Raw genomic sequence first — 6,000 nt, forward strand, 5'->3', positions numbered from 1 at the left:
AAATAAACAAAATGTCCCATAAAGCAATTAGGGGACAAATAAAAAAAAAAAAATAAATAAACTGCAAGAGGTATTTCTGCGCCACGTTGGAGGCAGTGTTGCAAGGAGCAAAGAAACATCAGAAGTTTATTTATTTATTATATATATATTTTTTTTTCAACAACATAATAGCAACAAGACCAACAGGGTGACATCGGCTGTCCCATCACCGACCATCACCTGCCCCACCAGTCACAAGGTCGAGGCTGGGCGTGGCGTTCCATGGGAACGTGAGTCCCGATTGAAGCACTCCCCAGACGATTGCCTTGCACCCTTCTCAGAAAAAACCCCGGAGCGTGACACATCACGCTGACGCCCACAAACACTCTCTCTCTCTCTCTCTCTCTCTCTCTCTCTCTCTCTCTCTCTCTCTCTCTCTCTCTCTCTCTCTCTCTCTCTCTCTCTCTCTCTCTCTCATATATATATATATATATATATATATATATATATATATATATATATATATATATATATATATATATATATATATATATACATGAGAGAGAGAGAGAGAGAGAGAGAGAGAGAGAGAGAGAGAGAGATTACAGTATGTATAACATTCACTACACGCGCACTCATGATGTTGATGTGCCACTTCTCATTCATCTATCTGTCTTTCCTGATTCATTTCCATCCAGACATTCCACATATAGCTGCAGAGCAATGCGGTTTTGATAATATAAGACTATATAAGTGATAATAATACATAGATTTAAGGAAAAGAAATCATGGTAGAATATACCATACTTTACACACACACACACACACACACACACACACACACACACACACACACACACACACACACACACACACACACACACACACACACACACACACACACACACACACACTTTTCAAACCACTGCCTCCCATGGGACGGAGCACCCACCTCTCCATACTGTGGACACCCACACCCACCACCTCGACCCCCCGGTCAGCTGTCACCAGGATCCACCGCCCCATGCCTGACTCAGCCATGAGGGAGTTTGGGCAGTGGGTGACACAACACCCGTGGACCGAGGTGCTGGATGTGGAGGACGTCCACTTAAAATGGCAAAATTACGTCGCCACCACCACAGAAGCCTTCCACCGCTACTTCCCAGCCAAAAGCGTCACAACGCATCCGTCTGATGCCCCCTGGATGACGCCCCGCATTAAAAGACTCATGCGTTAGCGGACCTGGACGTTCCACTCCTGCCCGGTCCTATATAGGAAACTAAGAAACAGAGTGATCAGGGAGATTAAGGCTGCAATGGCAAGCTATTACCCAGACAAGATACACCACCTCAAGCTGCCCAACAACAGACAGTGGTACGCTAAGACCAAAGCTTTGTGTGGCCTACAAAAGCACAGTTCATCTCTTCCTTGCACCTCACACCTTCCTGCTAATCTCGCGGCTCAGGAGATGAACGATCACTTTGCTGCTGTCAAACCTTTCCTCCCCTCCACGCCACTCCTCTTCCTGCCTATCTTCCAGCTCCCTCCCCTCCCCCCATTGTCCAGGCGGTGGATGTTTTTAAGAGAATACTTAAATTCAAACCAAGATCCACCACACCCACTGACCTTCCTATAAAAATTTACAAGGAGTTTGCTGTAGAGCTAGCAACACCGCTATGCTCCATAATAAACGCCTCACTCTTCCAACACTCTTGCCCCGCGGACTGGAAGACATCTTACGTCACACCCATCCCCAAAACTTCCAGTCCACAGTCACTCAATGACCTCAGGCCAGTCTCTATCACCCCCATCCCTAGCCTTATTTGTGAAGATTTTGTGTATGACTGGGCATACACCAAAATTTGTAATACCGTGGATATCAGACAATTTGGAAATATTAAAGCCACTAAAGCCACCTCCACCTCCCATTACCTGACCAGCTTTCTTAAATTCATCCACAGCCACCTGGACAAGCGAAACACCTCTCTAGCTGTTGCTTTTGTGGACTTCAAAAAAGCCTTTGATCTTGTTGATCACACTGTTGTCATCAGCAAGGCAGTAAGTCTGGGTCTCCCTCCTAACCTAGTAGCGTGGCTAGCCGACTTCCTCAGAGGGAGGCGTCAGGCCGTTCGCTATCAGGGCTCTGTGTCTAATTTCCAACAGCTGACATGTGGGGTCCCCCAGGGAACCAAGATGGGTCCTCTATGCTTCCTCCTCCTCATTAACGACGCCCTCACTGACACCCCCCATCGCTGGAAGTATGTGGACGACTGCACCGTGGGCGTCCCAGTTTCCACCAAGAACCCGGACTACTCGCCACTGCAAGCAATTCTGGAGCGACTGCAGACGTGGACGGAGGAGAGCAGGATGACCATCAACCACAGCAAAACTGTGGTGATGCATTTCTGTACCTCCTCTGTACCAGTGTCCCCTCCCCAGCTCACAGTGGGCCCTCACCCCCTCCAGGTAGTCCGATGTGCCAAGCTTCTCGGAGTCACGGTGGACGACCAGCTGACCTGGAAGCAGCATGTTACCAGCACCGTAAGATCAGCTATCTACAGGCTGTACATGCTGCACAGACTCAGGTCACTGGGGACGCCGACAGATGAGTTAAGGGGGGTGTACCTCATCTTCATCCTCCCCAAACTCATGTACGCCACCCCAGCGTGGTCCTCCTCCCTCACACACACTCAACAGCTACAGCTAGAGAGTGTGCAGAAAAGGGCGTGCAGGGTCATCCTTGGCCCTGCCTACACCACCTATGAAGAAGCCCTGACCACCCTGAGTCTGTCCAGACTATCCACCAGGCACCAAGAGGCTGTGGAGAAGTTTGGAAGGGGACTACTGCATCATCCACGTCTCAGACACATGCTGCCGCCTGACGCGCCTCGCCCGGTCCGTGCCACCAGACACCACAACAAGATAACGCTCCTAAAGGCGCCGCTCACGGACCGGTACAGACTCAGCGCGATTCCCACCATGGTGCGAGCCATCAATCAATATAGTCCCTTCTAGATTAGACTTACCTTTAGGATTAATGTTAAGTATTTCCCCACCCCCTCTGTACATTTTCAGTTTGTTAAATAATAATAATAATAATAATAATAATAATAATAATAATAATAATAATAATAATATTATTATTATTATTATCATTATTATTATTATTATTATTATTATCATTATTATTATTATTATTATTATTATTATTATTATTATTATTATTATTATTATTATTACCATTATTATTATTGAAAGCTTGACTTGAAGCACACAGAAAACTTTAAAAAATAATAATAAAAAAAAATTGGCCAATTAATTTCCGGAAATGTCTTGTTCTTTAAAGCAGTTCGTCATAGGAGGGAGAAAACACAGAAAAAACAAGTTTACCAGTGAAAGAGACGAAAGAATGAAGTTACTGGTTAATTCTTGTTTCAATAAAGTGGACAGAATAGTGGTGAATATGAGTAGAAAGTTCTGTACAAGGAGGCCGCAGGAGGGGAGGAAGGCATACAGTTGTTAGGCTCAAGAAGGCGATAACCGAAAAATAACGGTACAAGATAGCAAGTGATGGCGCACTGCGGAGGTGAGTGAGAGGTTTAAGACTGTCAGTGAAAGAAGGGGAGTTGGTGAGACTGAAAACTTTAGATTTCACGGTGATTAGGAGGGCTGCACAAGTTGATTTTCTCTGTGATTTCGCAGAGATGACACATTATAAAGATGTCATGACGCAACACACGAAATAGAATCGGAAAATTTTAAGGAACAAAGAAAAATCCTTAAGAAAATAAAAAAAATGCAGAACTTGCCATCACTCAACCAATCATGTCTGAAAGAGAATCTCCTGCCCATAAACTCTCTCTCTCTCTCTCTCTCTCTCTCTCTCTCTCTCTCTCTCTCTCTCTCTCTCTCTCTCTCTCTCTCTCTCTCTCTCTCTCTCTCTCTCTCTCTCTCTATATATATATATATATAATAATAAAACACACACACACACACACACACACACACACACACACACACACACACACACACACACACACACACACACACACACACACACACACACACACACACACAGACACACACACACACACTAGTTAACACCGACACCAGTATGGTGTTAATAAAAGATAAACGTGTCATCTGCATCACAAATACTCAAGTCATTCATGTATCATACTTCACAGATACGGAAACATTATCAATCTGCTTCTCAATACAGTGTTTGTCAAGCTATTACATTAAACAGAGTTTTAAAAAAAATTATGTAATTAATTTCAAATGTCGTATCATTTCAATAAATTCTATAAGCAGTTCCATAATTCATGCATTTCCATAATACAAATTTTGGTAAACCATTACTTTTCAGTGATCTGTATTTAAACAGTTACTTATCCTTATTTAGTTTGTGTCGTTTCCAAGGCAATTCAGGAAGAGATGAAAAGTTACAAATGAACTCTGAAACTCGCAGCCGGATTCAGTTTAACTACTGAATCATCTACGGTATGCTAAGTATCATCTACGGTATGCTAATGGATAACTTTTAGTTAGGAAAACACACCTTCAAAACTAAATTTGTTAAACCTTTCACGACTCTCAAGTCAAACTTTCAGGAAATGGCGATTCATCGGTTCTCTTTGCTATACTTTATGCAGCTTTTGGTCTGCCTCCTTTCCATGTAAAAATTAATAAAATAACAATAAAGTATCATCTCGGTATGCTACACCCCTCCTCGCTCCCTCGGCTGGAAGGTGGCGGGACCCGGAGAGTCGCGTCGCAGGGCAGCTTGAAATTCTAACATTGCCTTAATTTTGGTCCCAGCAAGGCCTTGGGGACGCGGGCACGCTTGCCAGCTTGGTGATAAGTGTTTGGTTCTCACGCTTCCCTGCTGCAGCCCCTCGCTCACCGCCTACACACCTACACCAGCGGACGGCCTTCGATATCGCCGGCACTCAATCGACGCAGTGACAATGGAACAACAGACGAGCGTGCTTTCTATTATGTATTATTAATAGAAATAGATAAATGATAATGATAATAATAATAATTATTACTACTATTATAATAATAATAATAAAGATTAGAATAATAATAATAATAATAATAATAATAATAATAATAATAATAATAATAATAATATTATTATTATTATTATTATTATTATTATTATTATTATTATTATTATTATTATTATTATTATTATTATCATTGATTCTTCTGTCACCATCACCATCATCATCATCATCACCAGCATCCTGGGAATAATAGAAAATAAAATTGATAATCCAATCAAATTGGCAAAAGTAAATGCAAAAATGTATAGTAAGCTGGTGGTAAACTGGTGGTTTGGTTGCCATAATCTTACCACCAGCATCTGACAAATTACTTCATTTGAAGTCTTGCAAATGCACACAAAGCGTATTTGGTTATACAGCTGTGTGAAACCTGGTCTAAAATGCTTTGTTGTATGTGCTTCTTATCATTTGAGTCTCCTGATCAAATGTATCAGTCTCAACAATTATTATTACTATATATATATATGTATATTCACCATTTCATATATCCATCCCACATGCGTGTGTTCATATAATTATCCCACGTGTGCCCATGTCCAGCCAGCCTATTCTATTTTAACCTTTCTCCTCCTTCTCTACCTCTCAAGGGAATTTCACACACACTTCCAGTCCTTAGCGAAAACACCTGTGTTCGTTCTCAGTCCTCGCTGGTCATTGGCTAATATAACGAGATCTTCTATTGGTCCTTTCACCTTATTTCATGGCATCTCACTGGTCATTTCTTCTCCCCAAAACCAAAACGTGATCTACTTAGTTCTGATAAATACAGCTGCATGGTAGCGAGCTCAGCCCCAATCAGTCAGTCACTCAGTCACGAGCAGTCACACCTGGTCTCTCACTCAGTTCCGCTCAGTCACAGTCAGTCTTGAGAGACGCTGCTCAGTCATCATTTCATATCACTTCAGAGAGAAAGAAAGAAGAATCAATCGTCACGTTACAATCTCGT

General features: G+C 42.5%; 1 protein-coding gene across 9 annotated transcripts in view; it reads right to left on the reverse strand.

The window, feature by feature from the left end:
- Window positions 1–6,000, reverse strand: part of LOC135110202 (uncharacterized) — a 130,236-nt gene that overhangs the window by 57,370 nt on the left and 66,866 nt on the right. The gene's annotated exons all lie outside the window — the stretch shown is intronic.

This window comes from Scylla paramamosain, chromosome 20 (genome assembly GCF_035594125.1).
Source record: "Scylla paramamosain isolate STU-SP2022 chromosome 20, ASM3559412v1, whole genome shotgun sequence".
NCBI classification, from domain to species: domain Eukaryota; kingdom Metazoa; phylum Arthropoda; class Malacostraca; order Decapoda; family Portunidae; genus Scylla; species Scylla paramamosain.